Below are 24,761 nucleotides of genomic sequence, written 5' to 3'. Positions count from 1 at the left end.
GGAAGATCCTGTCTTTTTATATTTCTTATATTGTTTATTTTTCACATTTTTAGCCTTTGCCAAAGCTGTAGAGTTCCATGGTGGCCCAGATAGCTTCTTAATTACATATTTCGGTACGCTAATATCAATAAAATCGTATAGCTTTTTGTAAAAAATATCGATAGCACCATTTAAATCGTAAGTGCTAGACAAAAGGATATCCCAGTCTGTGTTATGCATAAGATCACGTAACTGCTCAAAGTTTGTTTTCGAAAAACATAAGGATTTCTCACTTTGAGTCACGGGTATGATTTGGTTTCCTGTAGGAAACGAAACATTAATTTTGATAGTTGGATGGTGCTGGTCTTCGGGAAATGTTAACGGATCAATTCGTTGAATGTAACATTCATCCACTTGATTTACAAATATCAGGTCCAATAACTTATTATAGGTGTTACGGATACAATTTATTTGAAAAATACCAAGATCAAAAAGTGTATCGAAGAATAATTCATAAAATTTGTGTATATTTTCGGGCAGCAGGTATTTATCCCCAGGTAAAAAATTCCACAACATGTTTGGTATATTAAAATCGCCAAGTATACAAATTAGATCCTCTGGCTTAGTGTTTTGTAAAACTGCTTTTAATGCATGGCTATGCTTTTCATAAATTATTTGCGGTGATGATGGAGGAATATATGAGCATGTTATAAACATTTTTTTCAAATTGTTTTTTTACTTCGACAGCAATGAACTCAATATCAAGGGAAGAATCAAGATCCAGTAATTGGCAAGAAAATATATTGGAGACAGCTATGAGTACTCCACCGCCGTTGCTTACACGGTCACGTCTAAAGATATTGTATTTATTTGACAGAATTTCCGAGTTTAAAATACGTTCATTTAACCAGGTCTCAGTCATTACTAAGATATGATGTTCAAAGGTAAAACTGTCAACATACAATTTCGATATTTTAGATCGAATACCGCGGACGTTTTGATAGGCAATAGATAAGGTATCATTACAAAAAGTGCTTAGTTTTTTTAAAAGTTAACAGAGTTTTGATGAATGTAACCATTATTATCAGGCATTAGTCTTTCTCTATATACGTATTCACGAACTATAGTATGTTTCGGCCAGAACTCAGGATCAATAAGACGAGTATACATTTCATCAGAGGTTGTAATTTTGAATGATGCAATTGAACGTTGTTGCGAAAAATTGAATTTATGTATGTTAATATCATTAAATTTTCCAATTTTAGATATGATGTAACGGTCAATTGTCTCAGTAGTGGTATCCGCTGGAAGTCTTGAAATGAAAATGCTTCTTTTTGGCGGGACGGCAGTAAGGATAACCTCAACAGGGGTTACGTTATAAGGAGAAGAAGGATTGACGACTGATTCAGGATCATGGTTTGTTAGGCGTTCAAGCCTGGTAGGAGGTACATCATTAACGGAAGTACTGTATGAACTAATTGGATTATTTGACGTAGAGGGATTGGATGAAGGAAGATTAGGTATAGGTGATGAATTGTTGGAAGTAGAATCAAGCATTGGCACGGAAGGGGTGTTTGATAATGATGTACTATAGTTATTTTCAGAGCGTTTTTCTTTGTTTGCATTCCTAGCTGATTTTCGACGCTTCGGAGATGATTGTGGTGAATTCATATTCTCTAACAGCTTATAATTTTCAAATAATTTACCGTAATCATTTATTCGATTAGAGAGTTTAGCTGAATCTTCTAGAATCTGCAGAAAAGTTTGTTTTTGAGATTGGAAAAATCGGTAAAAGCTCACTCCAATTTTTCTGCAATCCACACAGCACCAGTGAAGTCCCTTGTTGTTCGAAATTGCATCCGCAACAAGTCCAGAAATGTCACTACATTTAAGATGGCAATTTTCGTGACATAACCAGCATGTTATCATTCTTTCGTCTGATTTTATTTTGCAATTTTTATTTAAACACGCCATTACAGTAATATATTTTTACAATATGACGTACAGAAAAAAGTTGTAAAATTTGAAACAACGTAAAATTTATTTGCGATGGAAACGGTGTAATAGGGTTTTAATCAGGTTGATACTGCAAAAACAGGGTGTTGTAGTGAAACAGGGTGATGTAGTTGATGTAGTGAAACAGGGTGATGTAAACAGGTTAGTCAATCCAGGACACACACCGCAACGATAGCAGGGAAAATAACAGGTTCACAAGTTCAAGCCAGTGAACAGGTACGATCAACGAAAAACAGAATGCGAGATGACGTACGTACTTGTGTATGAACAGGTAGGTTCAACAGCAACTAAAGATAACGAGAGCACTTCTATTTATGTTTTTTACGAATGAAAGCATAAAAGGAAATGGTAAAATTTATCAATGTTGGTTTTTGTTTTGTATTTCTAACTGCTTAACATCACAAAGAAATGCGAATACTCGATAGCACACAATGTTGGCGAAACTGTGAGAGATCAATGGCTCAGATTATATGATGATTTTGCTGCGACGAGGCGAAAAAATTGTAAATTTATAGGAGCGAAACACAAACACGACCGTACAGTTATATATATATATATATATATATATAATAGATATAATATAATAGAAACAGTGAAAACTGAAGATAGACTAAAGCAAATCGAAATATAGATGTAATATAATAATTTTATGATTAAAGGCTCAATTATTCTGGTCAAATTAACTAAACAAAAAGTGTAAAACTTTGATCAAATAAACGCATTGGAGGTGAATTCTAATATAATGTGGAGAGAGCAAACACCTACCAATCTGATGAATTCTAAGAATTTATAAAAGAAATTAAAGACAGACAATAAAATAAATAACCCGAATATCATTTCCGGTACAAAATCAATTAGCGAAAGAAAATCCAAATTAAATCACTTGGAATTCATAAAATATATTAAAACGGTATATAAAAAAATTGACAAAAAGCCGTCTTACTTTGGCACTGACTTCGATCAAAACATTTGTTATGTCTCTTTTTTTAAACAAAAAAAAAACTTCGATAAGGGTACATATGTATATTCGTGTATGTATATGTGCGCTACCGATTTCTTTGATTTCCACGACCTGGATTCCGCATAAAGAAAACCTTTTTAACACAAACAAGTAAAAAAGAAGCTAAGTTCTGCCGGGCCGAGCTTTTAATTCCCTCCACCATTTCGAAGGAAATTGAAAAATTAAAAAAAAAAATCGAAAACTGCCACTTAAATGAAAACCGTTAAAGAGGGGCTATACGAGGACCTGTATACGAAAATTTCTGTCATAGGCTATAGTGCCCATTACGAACTTCAAGTACGAAACTTTAAATAATTCAGGCAAATAATGTAGCTAAAATCATGAAAATACCGAATATCGGGAGGTATCGTTATATAGGAGCTATACGAAAATGTGGACTGACATGACCCATTTACGAACTTAACCTCCTACTGGTAAACTATGCATGTATGCTGAATTTAAGCCTTCTATCTGAATTCGTTCGAAAGATAGCGTGATTACAACAGGCAGACAGACGGAGAGACAGAATTTTACGCTGATCCAGAATATATATATATATATATTTGTAGGGTCTATTATGAATATTTCGAGGAGTTACAAATGGAACGACAAAGTTAATATATACTCCATATAATGGTGGAGGGTATAAAAATGTGGAAACTCCTTGTTGTAACTCATTTTACGGCTTCAAAGGAAGGCAAAGTTTATATTGGGAATTTATTTGAAGTAGATCATTCCAAATATGAACCTTATTTGAAATCGTATCATGGGAACTCCAACTCTGAATGGATTTTCAACAAATTTGACGGAGGCTTTTGTTCCTCTAATACCAAATAACATAAAAATTATATAAAATATAATTTATTGAAGCAATAGATATACCGATATACACCAAATGGAAAAGTTGGGTTGAATATGAAAAAATGTATCCAATTTGGGCTGATATTACATTTATGGTGGATAATAACCGTAAAATCGTATGAAGATGTAGATCGAAGGCACATAAAAATCTTAACAGACCTCGATAAAATTTGGCAATTATTTCTGAGCTCTATCTGATATCTGGTACCAAAGATCATTGTTGTGGAGTGCATATTTCGCATTTGAGGGACTTAAAAGCCCAAATCGAATAAAACATATATATGGTAGCTATAGCTAACTCTGAACCAATTTTTACCAAATTTGAAGTACTTGTTTTTAGAATGAATTCAATTGGAATTGCTAGGATTCCGTTCACTTTGGCTAATATTAGTCATTTGGTAGAAAATGAACCTGATATCGGATAAACCTGATATCGGGAGCTATATCCAAATCTGAACCGATATCTATTAAATTTGGCACTTTTTTCTGATAATTTATAAAGGAATTTATGAAAGCCAGACAATAAAATAACCAAACCAAATAACACAAACAAAACTTATTACAATTTCACTTTACATAGCTTTTCAATCAAGATAAGCAATTCCAAATAATCAGTTTATAATATTTTCTCTAAACAATAAAAAAACACAAATATCATAAATAAAACGTTCCACAATATTAATTTGCATATTATTTCAACAAGCATAAGCAATTCCAAATAATCAGTTTATAAGATTATCTCACTGACTTAGCACAACTGTAAGTTTATTGTATTTAGATAACTAAACACTATATTAAAAATGTAAAGGTATAACAAGAAAAAACAAAAGGAAGTTTTGATTTGGTACTGACGCTTCGGAAACGGGTACATAGTGCTTGGTGCCGTCGTTAGTTATAAACAAGTTAAAAAGCAGTAAGTTCGGCCAGGCCGAACTTTTAATACCCTCCACCATTTACAACGAATTTGGAAATTTTCAAAAAATAAAATCCTTAACAAATTCTGTTAAAATTTTAAAAATACCGAATATAGCCGTTATATTGGGGTCTATACGACGTGGACATACATATGCATTGTTTGTCATAAGCCATTACCATATTCAAATTCGAAACTGGACCCGCACCGACAATTTTCTGTCACAGACTGTAGTTCCCATAACGAACTTCAAATACCAAATTTTAAACAATTCCGGTTAATAATGTCGCTAAAATCATCAAAATACCGAACATAGCGAGGTGCCGTTATATGGGGGCTATACGAAGACGTGGACCTGCACAAACAATTTTCTGTCTTAGGGTGTAGTATCCATTTGGAACTTCAAATACCAAATTTGAAACAATTCCAGTGAATAATGTCGCTAAAATCATCAAAATACCGAATATAGGGAGGTACCGTTATATTGGGGCTATACGAAGACGTGGACCTGCAAAGACAATTTTCTGTCTTAGGGTGTAGTATCCATTTGGAACTTCAAATACCAGATTTGAAACAATTCCCGTGAAAAATGTCGCTAAAATCATCAAAATACCGAATATCGGGAGGTACCGTTATATGGGGGCTATACGAAGACATAGACTTGCACAGACAATTTTCTATCTTAGGGTGTAGTATCCATTTGGAACTTCAAATACCAATTTTGAAACAATTCCGGTGAATAACGTCGTTAAAATCATCAAAATACCGAATAATGGGAGGTACCCTTATATGGGGGCTATACGAAGACGTGAACCTGCACAGATAATTTTCTGTCTTGGGCTGTAGTAACCATTTCGAACTTCAAATACCAAATTTGAAACAATTTATGTGAATAACGTCGCTAAAATCATCAAAATACCGAATATCGGGAGGTACCGTTATATGGGGGCTATATGAAAACGTGGACCTACATGGCCCATTTACGAACTTAACTGCCTACTGGAAAAATAAGCATGTGTTCAAAGTTTTAGCTTTCTATCTCAATTCGTTTGAAATATAGCGTGATTACAACAGACAGACGGCAGAGGGACATCACTAAATCGACTTAGAATTTTACGCTGATCAAGAATATATATACTTTGTTGGGTCTGATATGAGTATTTCGAGGAGTTACAAGCAGAATGACAAAGTTAATATACCCTCCATAGTATGCTGGAGGGTATAATAAAATCTGTTATAAATTATTTTATGTCCGGCTGACATAATATACAAATTATGAATTTTTATTACATTTATCTAATAATTAATTATTTTTGTGTGTTGTTACTACCATGAGTTGTTGTCCACTGATTGTATTGTATTTTTCATTCCTTAATCCAAGTTCCTACGGTAGCTCTGCTACCGCTTTGCTGGCGTTGCTGCACCATATTTGGCTACTCAGATGTCAAGAACTTGTGGGACAGTTAAATGTGCTGAGCAGCATACCTGACAAAATCCAAAACTGTGGGAAGCGTATTTCTTCACGATAAATCCTCCCCATCTAAGTTGGGGCCGTCCATGGTCCCAACGTTAGCGTTTTTTGTTGCGACCTCCACAGATTTAGTTAAAAGAATTTTTTATTTGTGAAGGCCCTGGGTCAGAGTGAGCAAGAAATCAATCCTGTAAGTAATAGAATTCCAATAGTCGATAAACTTGCGATATGACCTTGATAGACCACATGTTGTAGATGATGGATATGTTGGAGATTTTGCTTATTGACATGATGGAGATAGGACGTGCGTAGTATATCGGTATGTTACGTAAGGTTAATCATAGAAGCCCATGGAATATCTGGTTGTAGGAGTACATCGTATTATTGATACTAACGAAATCATTGAAGATAACTAGATAAGTAACATTGACCGTAACAGGGGGTTCGTTGTTTTCTTCTACAACCGCCAGTTGGTCATTGATGACCACCAAACCATTGCCTATGGCTGTAATTGGTGGGAGGTTTTTGAATGTTGTGCTGCAGTTAGCGGTGTTACGTGTCATTAGTTCCAGAGCGCATGATGTGAGTAATGATGACAGACAAAATGTTGGCATGGTTTTTTATTGCGAAATTGATTTCATTGCTATCTAAAAGGATAAGATTCAAAACTCCAATTTTTGCGATTTTGATAGAGGTTAATAAGTTATTTAATTCTGTTATTATCACCCTGTTTCTGGCTAGGAGGACATCATAAACATTTCCTGTATAAACTTCCCTTTGTTTTTTGCCTTTAAAATTTTGTTTACTGTAGTGGTGAGGCTATTAATTTCTTTCTGCACTTCGGTGTTGATAGTAAACTGTCTCTCCTGTGAGTTGATTAGTTGTTCAGTTTGTCGAAGTCATCATGATCAGGTGTTCCTGTGATGTATTTCAGGACTGTTCCTAATACATTCAGGCTTCTCGCTTGTCTGTGGTGAATATTTACCGTCTTTATCAGTCTACTTATTTGGTTTACGTCCGCATCCAGCAATTTTCTCATATGAGTTTGGGGAAAGTAGTTTGTAGCATTAGCAGTTTCATCTCTTAGTAATTCGTATAAAGTTATGTTAGTAACATGTTTTATGTGTCCAAAGTTTTCCCAAATTACGAGATCCCCGCCGGTTACCGGAATGTATTTCGCATTAGAGTAGTCCATTAAACGTCAATTTGATGCCGACACTAATATGGCTATACCCAATCTTAAGGCAACCCTAAAAAATGTAAACAATATTTCCTTTAACTCACTACCAATATAATATTTCTTCTTTCTTTACTTTATTGTGAAAAGGACTTTATCGAAGATTGTCCTTATGTACCCTTGTCCCTCTCATCAGATCTGTCGTCCCTAGATCTTGTTGGACATCTTCTTCACTATAAAGTGGAGTTATTGGTTCTCTAATCTCCTATTATTCTTGACGAGTACTTTTTCCCCTACGGAAAACTCCCTGTCACGTCGGTTCTTATTGTGAGTTGCTAACTCTTTATCCTGGGCGGATTTTAAACGTGACACTATTTTTTCATTATCCTTTGTTGAATGGAAGATGCTTATGAGTTTCATTCCAGTCACCGTATGTATTGATTTATTATACTCAATGGTGGCTAAAAGTACTATATCTTCGATATCGTTCAGATTCTTGTCAATTTTAAGGCATCGCGCTATTTCCATCAGTGTGTGGTGGAAGCGCTCCATCTGCCCATTTGATGTGCTGTGTACGGGTGGGGCATACACGATATCTATGTCAAAGTGATTTTTTAACATAGCCTTAATGCTGCGTTGTCACAATAAATGGTTTTTGTACCATGGAACATATTGAGCAACTGTAGTAACCGTGGCTTAACATCCACTATAGTCCTGGATTTTAGTGACTGTACTATCGCAAATTTTGAAAATTTGTCGAAGCCAGTCAGAAAGTACTTTGACCCAGTCAAATATGTCAATGTGAAGGACTTCCCCGCAAAATGTTGGTATGGGTGTCTGGGCAATAATTTGCCTTTTTGTATGACGATCATACTTTGCCTGGGAACATACTCGACAGTTTGCCACCAACTGCTTCGCTTACTTTTCCATAGTCTTCCAGAATATGCTTCACATTTTCCTGAGCTGCTCGGTGTGCTCGATTATGTTCAGCTGTTTTATTTGCCTGTTGTTGATTCGGGTCGGATATATATATATATCGATAACTGTCTTTTCCGTGTGTCTGGACTTAACATTGGGAAAGAGTTCAACCAATTTATGCTGGAATCGTGCCAGAGTGGGCAAGTCGCACCGCAGTGCGTTTATTACATCCGTTTTTACAGACTCTTGTAAGTGTTTGATCAGATCATCGTTTGTTCGGAATATAATGAGGTTCCTTGTCTTTTTCCCAAAAATAATAAAAGTTCTTATCTGGGGCTCTACACCTTCTTCCACGATTATCTGATTACGAAAACAATTTATCGGTTTGTCGGTTCTTTCAATTGTGTTAGTTGATGACATTTCGCTATGAATTGTATCAACACTCACACTATCCAAGGCATTTATATGTTGTCTAGACAACGCGTCGGCGACCACATTTTCCTTTCCAGGTTTATAGATCAGCCTTGCGTTGCATTCGTCAATAAATGCTTTCCATCTTTTGATTTTTGAGTTCGGATTTCTCTCCGAAACGGCAAATGTTAGTGGTTGATGATCTGTGAATACATTCAGATCTGATACTCCGTAGAGATCATTTCTAAGCGTTTTTACTGCCCAGACGATGGCCAACAACTCCCGCTCATTAGTAGCGTAATGCTCATCGCTTTCGCATAAAGTGTGGGAGATCGTAGTAATAGGTCTGCCTCCTTGCGAAAGGACAGCGCCTATAGCATGTGACGATGCATCTGTCGTTAAATCAAATGTTTTCCGAAAATTTGGATATGTTAACGTTACATCTTCGGACGATAAGATTTATTTTATTGTGTTAAATGCCCCTTTCTGTTCACTGGTCAAATCAATTTTAATTTTTTCTACTGCGATGCAGAAACTCGTTATATTCTCCTCTCTGTATGTTCGAGAGTGGCTTTGCAATCTTGGCACAGTCTTTCATAAAACAGCGGTAATATCACGCCAATCCTAAGAACGATCTTAATCCCCTTAGAGTGGTAGGCTCGGGAAAATTTTTAATTGTATTTACTTTTTCTGGACTTGTTCTAATTCCCCCTTGAGTAACTAGAAATCCTAAATATTCAACCTCAGTTTGGAAGAATTTTGATTTTTCAGCCGAAACCCTCAAATAGACTTCTCAGTACTAATTCCACATCTTGTAAGTGTTGTTGATCGTTTTTCGAGAATATGATTACATCGTCTACGTAGACGAAACACCTCGTCCCGATGTGTTCTCTTAATACGTCATCTATCGCCCTCTGAAAAGAGCATTCTTCAGACCGATGGGCAGTCTACAAAACTCGTATTTTCCGTTTTTTATGGAAAACGCAGTTTTTCCCCTATCTGGTTCTGATAGTTGTATCTGGTGAAACCCAGATTTGAAGTCAATTGTGGTAAAAAATTTACTTCCACCAAGATTGGACAAGGTTTCCATGATTTCTGGAATCGGATAGTTATCGCTGATAGTTTTCTCATTTAATTTTCAGAAATCTATCACCAAACATTTTTACTCTTGTCCAGTTTCGTCAAGACCCTTTTTCTTTATTACCCGTATTGGGTTATTGTATAGAGACCTAGACTTTCGAATAATACCATTCGCCAATAAGTCCTGGATTTCTTTGTTTACAAAATCCGAAAAACCTAAAGGATACGGGTACAATCTCGAGTACAGTGGGTCTTCGTTTTCTGTGCGGATCGTCGCAACGACATTTGTATTGTATGCAAGTGCTTCATTGGGATCTGCAAACACTCCATTAACATTTTAATTACCTTGAAAAATGCTTCTTTTAAATGGTTTGGTACCGACTTGGCCTGAAGTTGCAGATGATTTAAGTCGTGTCTAGTTATGAATAAAATAGTTTCCTTTCCGTTGTCATGAGTAATTGTGTTTGATTTTAAACCAATGACGCCGTCAAATGACGTCAGTTCAGGTAAAATGATAAAATCAGCAACTATACCAAACATTTTAACTGCACATTTCTGATTGATACGGTAACCCCGTGGATTGATTTTACTGAAAAAGAATGCTGTACTAATTTAATTCCTTTTGGTTCAGGTAGTGGTTTGATAAAGCTCTTTGACGCTCCTGTGTCGACAAGGAGCTTAGCTTCTCTCCCCCCAATTGACTATGAATTCCAAGATGAAGTGGAACAGATCATCCTCAATCTGTTCCGCTTCTTCTTCGTATGTTTGGTCAGCAGGTAAATCAGGTAGATTATGATCATTATTAAGATGATTTACACGTTGTATTTTTGGTTACACGTTGTTATGGTTTCTGATAACCCGTGAACTGCTGCGAGTGGCCAACCTGTTTCTGTCTTTTTACCGAATAATGTGGATTCTTGTGTCCTACATTGTGTTCTTGATTAGAGAAAGATTGGGCAGAGTTTGCCTTTTATTGTTAGAATTTTCATAAGATTTAGTTGCGAAATTTTTCGCAAAATCGTAGCGCTCGTTATTTGCGTCTACTTCTTGTGCAAAAGCCAGAGCAGATGGAAGGTCGAATGGTCTTGAAGCAAAAAGGATATCGCACAGAGGTTTTCTTAAACCAGATATGAATACCCTAAGTGCATCAACCCTATACTTTTCGTTTATAGTGTCTGCTACACTGTTTTCGTATGACATAATTATCTTGTTTGCTAATAACGTTAGTTTCTTTTCTACTTCGTCATAGAACTCTAAACATGACATTGAACCCTGTCTAAGTGTGTACAGTTCCTGTTCTATTAAATATAGATGGGACGTTTGTCCGTCCAGTCGTACAATGATTGCACTAAAATTTAGCACTGTGTTAAATGATGAGAGTACCGCGTGTGCTGCACCCCGCACTTTTTGTTTTTAGTATGGTCATTGCTGATAGTGGCGTTCACTGTCATCATACCTTTTTAATAATTCATAAGCGTTGTGTGCAGAATCACATCAAGACACATAAGTGCTTTGTTGACCGGAAAATTCCGGAAGAGATTTTATCGCATCTAGAGTAATTTCACACAGCACAAGTGGGTTGATCGTAACCTTCGCGAATTTTTGGACTTTCGGTTTTCCCAAGTTAAGTTGGCCCTGAATCGCGGTAATTTTCCTGTCAAACTCTACTCTTTGAGCAGATAATGCTTTGCTCACCTCCGCTTTTATCAACTCACTCACTTGTTCCGCATTCATTTTTTGTTCTATATTTTCTAAATTTAGTTTTTCAAACAAGGTTTCTAACTCACTCATCTACTTTCAACAACTAATTTCCGTTATTTTATTTTTTATTTATTTTTTTACTAGCACTTAAAAATTTTATACCTTCCACCATACCATGGAGGGTATATTAACTTTGTCATTCCGTTTGTAACTCCTCGAAATACTCATGTCAGACCCAACAAAGTATATATATTCTTGATCAGCGTAAAATTCTAAGTGACTGTCTTTCTGTCCGTCTGTCTGTTGTAATCTTTCGAATGAATTGAGATAGATGGCTAAAATTTTGTACACATGTTTATTTTTCCAGTAGGCAGGTTAGGTTCGTAAATGGGCTATGTAGGTCCACGTTTTCATATAGCCCCCATATAACGGAACCTCCCTATATTCGGTATTTTGATGATTTTAGCGACATTATTCACCGGAATTGTTTCAAAATTGGTATTTGAAATTCGTAATGAATACTACAGTCTAAGACAGAAAATTGTCTGTGCAGGTGCACGACTTCGTATAGCCCCCATATAACGGTACCTCCCTATATTGGGTATTTTGATGATTTTAGCGACATTATTCACCGGAAGTAATTTCAAAATTGGTATTTGAAGTTCGCAATGAATACTACAGTCTAAGATAGAAAATTGTCTGTGCAAGTCCATGTCTTCGTATAGCCCCCATATAACGGTACCTCCCGATATTCTGTATTTTGATGATTTTAACGACATTATTCACGGTAATTGTTTCAAATTTGGTACTGAAGTTCGAAATGGATACTACACCCTACGACAGAAAATTTTCTGTGCAGGTCCACGTCTTCGTATAGCCCCCATATTACGGTACCTTCCTATATTCGGTATTTTGATGATTTTAGCGACATTATTCACCGAAATTGTTTCAAAATTGGTATTTAAGGTTCGTTATGGAAACTACAGTCTGTGGCAGAAAATTGTCTGTGTGGGTCCAGGTCTTCGTATAGGCCCCATATATCAGTACCTCTCTATATTCGGTATTTTGACGATTTTAGGTACAATACCCACCGAAATTGTTTGAGATGTGGCATTTGAAGTTCGTAATGGATGCTACAGCCTGTGACAGAAAATTGTCTATGCTGGTCAAGGTCTTCGCACAGCTCCAATTTAACTGCACCTCCTTATAAACGATATTTTGATGATTTTAGCTACATCATCGTTTGTTCGGAATATAATGAGGTTCCTTGTCTTTTTCCCAAAAATAATAAAAGTTCTTATCTGGGGCTCTACACCTTCTTCCACGATTATCTGATTACGAAAACAATTTATCGGTTTGTCGGTTCTTTCAATTGTGTTAGTTGATGACATTTCGCTATGAATTGTATCAACACTCACACTATCCAAGGCATTTATATGTTGTCTAGACAACGCGTCGGCGACCACATTTTCCTTTCCAGGTTTATAGATCAGCCTTGCGTTGCATTCGTCAATAAATGCTTTCCATCTTTTGATTTTTGAGTTCGGATTTCTCTCCGAAACGGCAAATGTTAGTGGTTGATGATCTGTGAATACATTCAGATCTGATACTCCGTAGAGATCATTTCTAAGCGTTTTTACTGCCCAGACGATGGCCAACAACTCCCGCTCATTAGTAGCGTAATGCTCATCGCTTTCGCATAAAGTGTGGGAGATCGTAGTAATAGGTCTGCCTCCTTGCGAAAGGACAGCGCCTATAGCATGTGACGATGCATCTGTCGTTAAATCAAATGTTTTCCGAAAATTTGGATATGTTAACGTTACATCTTCGGACGATAAGATTTATTTTATTGTGTTAAATGCCCCTTTCTGTTCACTGGTCAAATCAATTTTAATTTTTTCTACTGCGATGCAGAAACTCGTTATATTCTCCTCTCTGTATGTTCGAGAGTGGCTTTGCAATCTTGGCACAGTCTTTCATAAAACAGCGGTAATATCACGCCAATCCTAAGAACGATCTTAATCCCCTTAGAGTGGTAGGCTCGGGAAAATTTTTAATTGTATTTACTTTTTCTGGACTTGTTCTAATTCCCCCTTGAGTAACTAGAAATCCTAAATATTCAACCTCAGTTTGGAAGAATTTTGATTTTTCAGCCGAAACCCTCAAATAGACTTCTCAGTACTAATTCCACATCTTGTAAGTGTTGTTGATCGTTTTTCGAGAATATGATTACATCGTCTACGTAGACGAAACACCTCGTCCCGATGTGTTCTCTTAATACGTCATCTATCGCCCTCTGAAAAGAGCATTCTTCAGACCGATGGGCAGTCTACAAAACTCGTATTTTCCGTTTTTTATGGAAAACGCAGTTTTTCCCCTATCTGGTTCTGATAGTTGTATCTGGTGCAACCCAGATTTGAAGTCAATTGTGGTAAAAAATTTACTTCCACCAAGATTGGACAAGGTTTCTATGATTTCTGGAATCGGATAGTTATCGCTGATAGTTTTCTCATTTAATTTTCAGAAATCTATCACCAAACATTTTTACTCTTGTCCAGTTTCGTCAAGACCCTTTTTCTTTATTACCCGTATTGGGTTATTGTATAGAGACCTAGACTTTCGAATAATACCATTCGCCAATAAGTCCTGGATTTCTTTGTTTACAAAATCCGAAAAACCTAAAGGATACGGGTACAATCTCGAGTACAGTGGGTCTTCGTTTTCTGTGCGGATCGTCGCAACGACATTTGTATTGTATGCAAGTGCTTCATTGGGATCTGCAAACACTCCATTAACATTTTTAATTACCTTGAAAAATGCTTCTTTTAAATGGTTTGGTACCGACTTGGCCTGAAGTTGCAGATGATTTAAGTCGTGTCTAGTTATGAATAAAATAGTTTCCTTTCCGTTGTCATGAGTAATTGTGTTTGATTTTAAACCAATGACGCCGTCAAATGACGTCAGTTCAGGTAAAATGATAAAATCAGCAACTATACCAAACATTTTAACTGCACATTTCTGATTGATACGGTAACCCCGTGGATTGATTTTACTGAAAAAGAATGCTGTACTAATTTAATTCCTTTTGGTTCAGGTAGTGGTTTGATAAAGCTCTTTGACGCTCCTGTGTCGACAAGGAGCTTAGCTTCTCTCCCCCCAATTGACTATGAATTCCAAGATGAAGTGGAACAGATCATCCTCAATCTGTTCCGCTTCTTCTTCGTATGTTTGGTCAGCAGGTAAATCAGGTAGATTATGATCATTATTAAGATGATTTACACGTTGTATTTTTGGTTACACGTTGTTATGGTTTCTGATAACCCGTGAACTGCTGCGAGTGGCCAACCTGTTTCTGTCTTTTTACCGAATAATGTGGATTCTTGTGTCCTACATTGTGTTCTTGATTAGAGAAAGATTGGGCAGAGTTTGCCTTTTATTGTTAGAATTTTCATAAGATTTAGTTGCGAAATTTTTTCGCAAAATCGTAGCGCTCGTTATTTGCGTCTACTTCTTGTGCAAAAGCCAGAGCAGATGGAAGGTCGAATGGTCTTGAAGCAAAAAGGATATCGCACAGAGGTTTTCTTAAACCAGATATGAATACCCTAAGTGCATCAACCCTATACTTTTCGTTTATAGTGTCTGCTACACTGTTTTCGTATGACATAATTATCTTGTTTGCTAATAACGTTAGTTTCTTTTCTACTTCGTCATAGAACTCTAAACATGACATTGAACCCTGTCTAAGTGTGTACAGTTCCTGTTCTATTAAATATAGATGGGACGTTTGTCCGTCCAGTCGTACAATGATTGCACTAAAATTTAGCACTGTGTTAAATGATGAGAGTACCGCGTGTGCTGCACCCCGCACTTTTTGTTTTTAGTATGGTCATTGCTGATAGTGGCGTTCACTGTCATCATACCTTTTTAATAATTCATAAGCGTTGTGTGCAGAATCACATCAAGACACATAAGTGCTTTGTTGACCGGAAAATTCCGGAAGAGATTTTGTCGCATCTAGAGTAATTTCACACAGCACAAGTGGGTTGATCGTAACCTTCGCGAATTTTTGGACTTTCGGTTTTCCCAAGTTAAGTTGGCCCTGAATCGCGGTAATTTTCCTGTCAAACTCTACTCTTTGAGCAGATAATGCTTTGCTCACCTCCGCTTTTATCAACTCACTCACTTGTTCCGCATTCATTTTTTGTTCTATATTTTCTAAATTTAGTTTTTCAAACAAGGTTTCTAACTCACTCATCTACTTTCAACAACTAATTTCCGTTATTTTATTTTTTTACTAGCACTTAAAAATTTTATACCTTCCACCATACCATGGAGGGTATATTAACTTTGTCATTCCGTTTGTAACTCCTCGAAATACTCATGTCAGACCCAACAAAGTATATATATTCTTGATCAGCGTAAAATTCTAAGTGACTGTCTTTCTGTCCGTCTGTCTGTTGTAATCTTTCGAATGAATTGAGATAGATGGCTAAAATTTTGTACACATGTTTATTTTTCCAGTAGGCAGGTTAGGTTCGTAAATGGGCTATGTAGGTCCACGTTTTCATATAGCCCCCATATAACGGAACCTCCCTATATTCGGTATTTTGATGATTTTAGCGACATATTCACCGGAATTGTTTCAAAATTGGTATTTGAAATTCGTAATGAATACTACAGTCTAAGACAGAAAATTGTCTGTGCAGGTGCACGACTTCGTATAGCCCCCATATAACGGTACCTCCCTATATTGGGTATTTTGATGATTTTAGCGACATTATTCACCGGAAGTAATTTCAAAATTGGTATTTGAAGTTCGCAATGAATACTACAGTCTAAGATAGAAAATTGTCTGTGCAAGTCCATGTCTTCGTATAGCCCCCATATAACGGTACCTCCCGATATTCTGTATTTTGATGATTTTAACGACATTATTCACGGTAATTGTTTCAAATTTGGTACTGAAGTTCGAAATGGATACTACACCCTACGACAGAAAATTTTCTGTGCAGGTCCACGTCTTCGTATAGCCCCCATATTACGGTACCTTCCTATATTCGGTATTTTGATGATTTTAGCGACATTATTCACCGAAATTGTTTCAAAATTGGTATTTAAGGTTCGTTATGGAAACTACAGTCTGTGGCAGAAAATTGTCTGTGTGGGTCCAGGTCTTCGTATAGGCCCCACATATCAGTACCTCTCTATATTCGGTATTTTGACGATTTTAGGTACAATACCCACCGAAATTGTTTGAGATGTGGCATTTGAAGTTCGTAATGGATGCTACAGCCTGTGACAGAAAATTGTCTATGCTGGTCAAGGTCTTCGCACAGCTCCAATTTAACTGCACCTCCTTATAAACGATATTTTGATGATTTTAGCTACATCATTCACCGTTTATTTCAAGTTTCGAATTTGAATATGGTAATGGCTTATGACAAACAATGTCTATGTATGTGCACGTCGTATAGACCCCAATATAACGGCTATTTTTTAAGGATTTTATTTTTTGAAAATTTCCAAACTTTCTTTCTTTTCCAACGGTGGAGGGTATTAAAAGTTTGGCCCGGCCGAACTTATTGTTCTTTATTTGTTTTTTTGCAGGTTAAATCAATTTTAAAAAAAGATTTGAAGTAAAAACGCCGTGATGATTTCTACATGATATATATGCACATGCGTACAGTATTTTACAAGTTCTAAAATTATTGAGCGTCTCGTTTTATGTATACTCTTACATTTCCATAAAATTACGATAGTGATCAGTAAGGAAAGGTCAAAAGTGGGGCGGGACGACTATATGATACCCTACTCCACTATGCGTAGTTACTTAAGCTCCCATAACAAAAAAGCTTATATTGGGAGTTTATGTGAAATAGATCATACCAAGTATGAACCTTATTTGAATGCGTATCATCCAACTCTGAATCGATTTTCATCAAATTTGACGGAGGCTTTTGGTCCTCTAGTACCAAATAACATTGCTGTATAGTGCATGATATGACTTCCATAAGAATTATACATCAAATGCAAAGGTTAGGTTGAATATGAAAAAATGTATCCAATTTGGGCTGATATTACTTTATGGTGGATAATAACCGTAAAATCGTATGAAGATGTAGATCGAAGGTATATAAAAATCTTAACAGACCTCGATAAAATTTGGCAATTATTTCTGAGCTGTATCTGATATCTGGTACCGAAGATCATTGTTGTGGAGTGCATATTTCGCATCTGAGGGACTTAAACCCCATATCGGGTAAAACATATATATGAGAGCTATTGCTATATCTGAACCAATTTTTACCAAATTTGAAGTACTTGTTTTTAGAATGAATTCAGTTGGAATTGCCAGGATTCCGTTCATTTTGGCTGATATTAGTCATTTGGTACACAATAAACCTGATATCGGATTAAGATATATGTGGGAGCTATATCCAAACCTGATCCGATATCGATAAAATTTGGCACTTATTTTTGAGCTGTATCTGATATATGGTACAAAGGATCATTGTTGTGGAGTGCATATTACGCATGTGGGGGACTTAAAACCCCAAATCGGATGAAACATATATGTGGGAGCTGTAGCTATTCTTGAACCGATTTTCACCAAATTTGAAGTACTTGCTTCTAGACTGAATTTGGTCGGACGTGCCATTTTGTGCACAATTAATCCGATATCGGTTGAAGATATACATGGGAGTTATATCCAAATTTAAGGTTGGACCTTGGGCCAAGCTAATGATTTGTGGAAAATTTTATCTCAATCGGATAATAATATCTACCTGCATTTTCTTCACAAGAATTCATGGAAAGACTCAGAAAGTGATTTTATGAAGATCCTCAAAAGTAACTATGGGTCTATCTCGTTTCCTTCTCCATGTTACAAACAAATGCACAAACACATGATACCCTCACCAAAATGTAATGTATGGTATAAAAAGGGTATGCAAGCCAACGCTTATGCATGTGAGGTAATAGCATAATGGGAAGCAAACACTTACCAACGTGATAAATTCCAATAATTTATAAAGGAATTTATGAAAGCCAGACAATAAAATAACCAAATCAAATAACATAAACAAAATTTTTACAATTTCAATTTAGATATTTTTTTAATCAAGATAAGCAATTCCAAATAATCAGTTTATAATATTTTCTCTAAACAATAAAAAAACCAAAGATCATATATAAAACGCTCCACAATTTGCATATTATTTTAACCAGCATAAACAATTCCAAAAAATCAGTTTATAAGATTTTCTTACTGACTTTAGCACTACTGTAAGTTTATTGTATTTAGATAACTAAGCACTATATTAAGAATGTAAAGGTATAACAAGAAAAGACAAAAGGAAGTGCTACTGACGTTTCGGCAATGGGTACATAGTGCTTGGCGCCGTCGGTAGTTATAAAAAATAAAAGATTCAGTGATCGTACTTCGGGACCATAACATATCGTAATTTTAAAACCTACAGAACTCCTTAGAGCTATAAAGGGACAAACAAAAAATACAATCATTATTAGACGAGAACTATGCAATTGGCAGCTTATCGAGGATACCCTGAAACATAGACACAGACAAGATGGATACAGATGGAGCCTTATCAATCTTACATTAAAATTAGCAACCTCGTAAGCGAACTCATGATAGAAATACAAAATAGAAAGTGTTGGTATGTTTGTTTGGAATACCGTAGTATTTTGTTGTTGCAAAAATCGTCAGGCTTAATCCCATTATTGTTGTTTTTATTATTAATTTTGCAAGAACAGAAATACAAAATATTAAGTTTAAGTCTGACGTGTTAACCGTATAGTATACTGACGATAACTACATCGACTTGAGCTATATGGACATACTAACAGTGAACACCATAAAAGAAACTGCCAAAAAAGTTTTGTTAAATAAACGGGGAAAATTTAAGATTGAAAGTAGATGCATTACACTAGAATACAGGAATTACAAAAAAAAAAAACATATGTAACAATAGAAATCAGGAGAGGTCAAATGAAAATTACACAAATAAGAATCATTATACAAGACACCAAAATTAAAGAAAACAACCATTTGGAACTAATTTGGCAATTAAAAAAAAAATAATAATCTGTTATAAATTCTGTTATGTCCGCAGACATAGTACACATGTGTGTAAAATTTAATCAACCTACTTCATTTCGTTCGGAATCTAGAGTGATTTTCACAGAAGGACGGACATCGCTAAGTCGACATAGAATTTTATGCTGATCAAGAATATATGTACATTGTGGCGTCTAAAATGTAAATTTCGAGGTGTAACAAACGGAATGACAAATTTAATATACCCTCCATACTATGTTGGAGGGTATAAAAATATAACTCTGAAAGTATACACAAAATAATTTTTGTAGGGGATATAATTACAACTCATTTTGGTGGAAATAATAGAAATAGTAAAAGCTACAGCCAGAGAGTCAATCAGCTTAAACTCAAATGAGCGGATTGTAGACAGTGGCGTATCATCACAAATGTGTGCTCTGTTAGGCAAAAGGTAATGCTGGCATCAGATGGTTGTGTATTTGCTGAGGGCATAGGCAATGTAAATTTGAAATCGGAGTTTACCACATTACTCTATGCAATGTACTCTTCGTGCTAAAGTTGAATGCAAATTTTTTGTCTGTCAACAAAATAATTGAGCATGGACATAACGTGCGATTTACGAATGAGAATGTGTGCGCAAAAAATAAAAACAATCATATTATTTTCGGAGCTCAGCCTGAAGGTGGAATATTTACCACAACATTTTATGTGAAAGAGGAATGGATGATGGTGAACGAGAAAGCTGATAATGCACTGTGGCATCATAGGCTGGACCACTTAAATTGCAAAGATATCGAAAAATTGCAGAATCTGGAAATAATCAGAGGACTGGCCATAGACCCAAAAGCTGAAATCTATTGTGTGACATGTGCTATGTGCAAGATGACTGTTAAGCCGTTTACTAATTATGGAGAAAGTTTCAGTAAGAAGCTATTAGAGGTAGTGCATTCGGATATATGCGATCCCATGTGAGTTACAAGCGAAGGTGGTTCCAGATATTTCATGTCTTTTATTGACGGCAATCTAGTTTTTGAGACAAAAATCAGATGCCATTAAAGTTTTCTAGGATTTCTGTACGGTGTTAGAAAGACAGGCTAACTGAGAATTCTAAGGAGCGATAACGGGTGCGAGTATTTGTCTAATGAATTTCAATTGTATTTATCATCGCCAGGCATAGAACACCAGACTACAGTAAAATACATCCCGTAGAAGAACGGAGTTGCCGAAAAATTAAACAGAACCGTAGTTGAGATGGCGTTGTGTATGTTATGGGACTCTAATCTAAATCTAATCTAATAAAAGACGCCCCATTAATGTCGGTTCGGTAGAAAGCCTACAGTCGCCAATCTTCGATGTTTGGGATGTGACGTTGTTGCCATGGACATAAAGCCAATTCGCTCTAAGACACAACCTAAAGGAAAGCTATATATTTTTGTTGGTTATGCACACTAGTCGAAGGCCTACCGATTATAAAACAAAGGATGCAGAAATATTATTATTGCTCGTGATATTGTTTTCTTTGAAAAGTAATTTACAATTGCATTCGATACGGATGATGGAATAAAGCGAAACAACGATGATTGGTTTAATTTGGAATTAAATCTTCAACATTTTCCCGATAGCGAATGTCAACCCGAAAGAGGAGTTCAAGAGAGCAACACACAAATGAATTGGATGACAATCATAGTGAATTCTCAACGTATGGATCAGTCAAGGCGCAAGTTATTAAAAAAAATAGGTAGGCCGAAAAAAGTGAGAACGGAAAGAAAAGGACAACCGAAAAAATTATTTGTTGTGGAACCTATCAAATTGTGAATAAGGTAGAAGGAATTAATAAAGACCCGAATACGGTTGAGAAGGTTATACAATCTTCCAACGCAAATGAATGGAGAAAAACAATGAGAGAGGATTTGGAGTCACTGATGAGAAAAAACACATGGGAACTTGTTAAAAGGCCAGATGTAAAGAATACTGTTGGTTGTAAGGGGGTGTTTGTCACCAAGAGAGACCCTTCTGGAAAGATTGTTAAACAGAAGGTACGACTTGTTGCTCAGGGATTCTCCCAAATTGACTGAAATTGAAACATACTATCCAGTTGTGAGATTTACTGCTATTAGAATGTTGTTTGCAGTTGCTGCTGTTCGGAAGATGCTTGTCAACCATATCGATATTGTTTCCGCATACCTTAATTGTGATTTGAAAAAAGAGGTATATATGTGGCAGCCGCCTATGTTTATTGACCAAAATATCCCAAATGGGGTTTGCAAGCTGAAAAAATCTATTTACAGTCTTAAACAGGCAGGCCGAGATTGGTACCAAATATTACTAGATGGAAATTTTGTTCGCAGCAAGACCTATAATTGCTGGTATGTGTTACATATGGAGGAAGAATTGGTAATGTTGGCTATTTATGTCGACGATATTTTACTCGCAATGTCAGAGGAGAACTCATTAAGCGAAGTGGTACTGAGTTTGAATAAGTATATGGATGCGATTTATAGAGGTCCGTTCAAATACTATTTGGGAATGGAGACAAAAAGAGACGGTCTTCGAGGAAATATATCAGTACATCAGTCATCGTATACAGAAGAATGGATTCGGGGATGGAATATGGAACAATGTAAGCCATTTTACCCCTTTTGTGGCTGGAACGGTCTTAGAAGTTTGTAAAGAAGAGAACTGAAATTGATTTGATGTAAAAATGTAACAGTCGTTAACAGGATAGCTGACATATCTATCTGCAAAAGGTATGTTATCATTCAGTTATTCTAATGGTTTGGTATGTTATACAGATGCTGACTGGGGCTCAAATGTGGTGGACCGCAAATCATTTAGTGGATTTGTAATTTTTCTTGCTTGAGGTCCAATAACTTGTAAATCGAAGAAACAAAAGATTGCTGCACAAAGTTCCATTGGTTGTATAGGTCTGTTTTATGCTCTAGACTAAAAGGTTATTGAATACGGACGGTTATTGAATACGGACGGTCATATTACAGTCTATTATATTTAAAATTCAGTTGTCTTAACAAAATACCGTACTGTTCTATTTAATTTGGCATTATTTGATTTAGGTCTGGTATGGATTCGTATGATATTTCTAATGCCTCCAATGTTTCATAATCTTCCCCGCATGCCCTGCATATACAACACCAAATACAAATGTTCAAATGTGCTTCTAGGCCCGGTAACCAGTAAGGTATTGGTATTGGATTGTCCTTGTCACCTATAATTCCCGCATGACCTGGTAACAATATAGTGTGTACTAAGTGGGAATAGGATGTCACTTTCGGTGTCTGTGTTTGAGAGAAGAAGTTGCCGTTGGGTGTTGCGATGGAGATGGAATTCTAAGATTTAGTATCGAGGTCGTGCCTAGGGTGGAAAGAAGAAAGTGCTTTTGGACATATGTAGTATAACTGTATGAAAAGTACGATAATGGATTTGGGATTGGTTCTTAGGATAGGGCTGAAATTCTGATGTTTGTTGCAGAATCCACTGTTGGTATAGAGTTTTGAGTGATGCAGGTGGGTTTGGGAATGCGTACTATGCTTGTTCGAAAATAACTAAATTTGCCGTGAAGTGAATGGATAGAGCTTGAATACTGAAATTTGATATTAAGGTCAATGTTGGTTCTGGCCACAACAAATTGGATGTGGAACCTTTGTGCAAGGGATCAACTAATATGCTCTTCGGTTACCTTCAAATGAAAGATTTTGAAGATTTTTTTTGTGCAAGAAGTAATCATTTTCCTATTATCGTTTTCGACATCGAACTGGTACAGTTGAAAAATTAGTACGATGTCTAATGATTTCTTTGACAATTTTGTCCAAATGCACAAATTGTGCATTTTAGGTACTAAAATGAAGTGGTGTAAGGACTCTAAAATTGTAAGGTGGACTCAGCACTGACGAAGTAGCGGACACTTGCAAGTTATATATATTTATATAAGGAAGCTTAATCTATATCTAAATCGATTTGTCCCAAAAGTGAACCTAAAAGTTATTTCTATGTTGTATCTGTAGGTCCCATTACGAACTTCAAATACAAAATTTGAAATAATTTCCGTAAATAATGTCGCTAAAATCATCAAAATTCGGAATATAGGGAGTAACCGTTATATTGGGGCTATACGAAGACGTGGGCCTGCATAGAGAATTTTCTGTCATAGGCTGTAGCATCCATTACCAACTTCAAACACCAAATTTGAAACAATTCCGGTGAATAATGTCGCAAAAAACATCAAAATACCGAATATCTGGAGGTACCGTTATATGGGGGCTATATGAAGATGTGAAGTTGCACAGACAATTTTCTGTCGTATGTTGTAGCATCTGCTACGAACTTCAAATATCAAATTTGAAACAATTCCGGTGAATGATTTCGCGAAAATTATCAAAATACCGAATATCGGGAGGTACCGTTATATGGGGGCTATACGAAGACGCGTTTTCAATACGAAAAGTCCTGCAGACATAATACACATTTGGGTAAGATTTTATTAACCTACCTTATGTCGTTCGGAAGCTAGAGTAATTTCCACAGACGGACGGACATCGCCAAATCGACAAAGAACTTTGTGCTGATTAAGAATATATATACTTTGTAGAGTCTAAAATGTATATTTCGAGGTATTATAAACGGAATGACAAACTTAATATATCTCATTGCTATGGTGTAGTGTATAAAAAGATAGGATGTGACTCTCCCATACAAAAAATGTGAGGAGCTGGGCAATTCAAGTAATATTGGCTTAGCTTAATTTTATAGAATGGAAAAAAAATTAAACTTGACCACATTAAAAAATTAATGAGCATGAAATCGATAACCTTATTATTTACCTTATCACGATGAAGTAAAGGGTTGTATTCAATGCTTCACGTTCTACATGAAAGAAAATAACACACAGTCGATGAAACTGTAATTTTTTGGGGATATTTATGAATCCGCTGGATTTTAATCGCAAGAAGATTTGTTGGCATTTGCCAGAATACATACAGAAAACGAGGAGTTTTGTCAACTATATACAAATTATTTGACCCATGTGGAAGGTCAGTTATCATTACAACGGAACTAATAATACACAAGTCCCGGCTATGCAAGACCAATTGCGATGATTAACGCACATACCCTGTATGAACTTCGTTAAAAATGTGAAATTAT

At 36.0% G+C, this 24,761-nt stretch overlaps 1 protein-coding gene across 4 annotated transcripts in view; it reads right to left on the bottom strand.

Annotated features, from left to right (window-relative positions):
- Positions 1–24,761, bottom strand: part of LOC101899591 (tyrosine kinase receptor Cad96Ca) — a 569,779-nt gene that overhangs the window by 81,481 nt on the left and 463,537 nt on the right. The window lies entirely within an intron of this gene.

Source organism: Musca domestica, unplaced genomic scaffold, assembly GCF_030504385.1.
Source record: "Musca domestica strain aabys unplaced genomic scaffold, Musca_domestica.polishedcontigs.V.1.1 4, whole genome shotgun sequence".
In the NCBI taxonomy this organism is placed as follows: Eukaryota; Metazoa; Arthropoda; class Insecta; order Diptera; family Muscidae; genus Musca; species Musca domestica.
The sequence above is the reverse complement of the archived record's forward strand: the minus strand, read 5'-3'. Positions and strand labels throughout refer to the sequence as shown.